The 965-nt window shown below is 57.4% G+C and overlaps 1 long non-coding RNA gene across 1 annotated transcript; it reads right to left on the bottom strand.

Moving 5' to 3' along the window:
* Nucleotides 1-42: 42 nt before the first annotated feature.
* Nucleotides 43-918, bottom strand: LOC109364395. The gene is made up of 3 exons (XR_002110360.1): nt 876-918; nt 651-783; nt 43-130 (listed from the first exon to the last, which is right to left on the bottom strand). It is a non-coding gene; the product is annotated as an uncharacterized LOC109364395 (long non-coding RNA).
* Nucleotides 919-965: the final 47 nt, after the last annotated feature.

Raw genomic sequence — 965 nt, 5'->3', positions numbered from 1 at the left:
CTGAAGTGCAGCAGGGCTGAGCTCAGCAGGCTGAGGGCAGCACTGACCTGTAGTGAGGAGCGGGCAGCTGCTGGATGACGGCCCGCATTCTGGCCAGCCGCTCCTCATCTGTGGCGGCACAAACAGCAGCCTGGAAGAGTGCAGAAAGGAGTGAGACACAAATCAGGCTAGAAACCTGCCGCAGGGTGGGGAACTATGGGGACAGTGTGCTGTTGGGCAGCACCGAGGCACATTTGATGCCTCCCAAGAGGCCACTGGGGAACAGAGCGGCACGCAGCTGGTGCCACCGAGGGAGGCCAAGGAGTCCAAGCACTGGGCCGCTTTACAGCCTGGGTGGGCAGCTCAGCTCCTCGCACTGGGCATTCATCTCCAAGTACACTTTGCTATTCATCCCATTCCCGTTCTACAAGTAGGTGGGGAATGGCAAAAAACAAAAACCACATGGAATTCTCGCAAGCACTGTGAATGTGGAAATAACCACCTCCTGGCACCACCAAAAGTGGCATCAGTACGATGCAGGACGTGGCAAAGACATGCGAGTCAAGCTGATGGGGCTAACAGAAAAAGGGCCTCAGAGCTGGGGCACTGCTGCAGCCATCTCCCAAGAGGCCCAGGGAAGAGGAAAAGGGAAGACGTTGCCTTGTGCTTACCGAGAACTTGTCGTACAGCTGGTGGGTGAGCAGAGGGTTCGGGAGCTCCCTGAAGTACATCTTGCAGAGGGAGCTCACGCTGTGAATGTCGCGGACGGTCAGCTCCGGAATGTGCTCAGACTCAAATTCACAGCTGGACAGGAGGACACAAAATGGTTGAGAAAGAGGAAAGCAAGTAAAAGCCACCCACCTGCAGTCCAGCTGTGTCAGTCGCAGCACTCTTACCGGAGGCGCTGGACGTTGGACGCGACGCCGGACAGGCGGTATATCCCCTGCACCACGCCATGCTGCTCAAGGAACTCAGCGCAGCTCTGG

The sequence above is a fragment of the Meleagris gallopavo genome, unplaced genomic scaffold, assembly GCF_000146605.3.
Source record: "Meleagris gallopavo isolate NT-WF06-2002-E0010 breed Aviagen turkey brand Nicholas breeding stock unplaced genomic scaffold, Turkey_5.1 ChrUn_random_7180001853527, whole genome shotgun sequence".
NCBI lineage: Eukaryota > Metazoa > Chordata > Aves > Galliformes > Phasianidae > Meleagris > Meleagris gallopavo.
The sequence above is the reverse complement of the archived record's forward strand: the minus strand, read 5'-3'. Positions and strand labels throughout refer to the sequence as shown.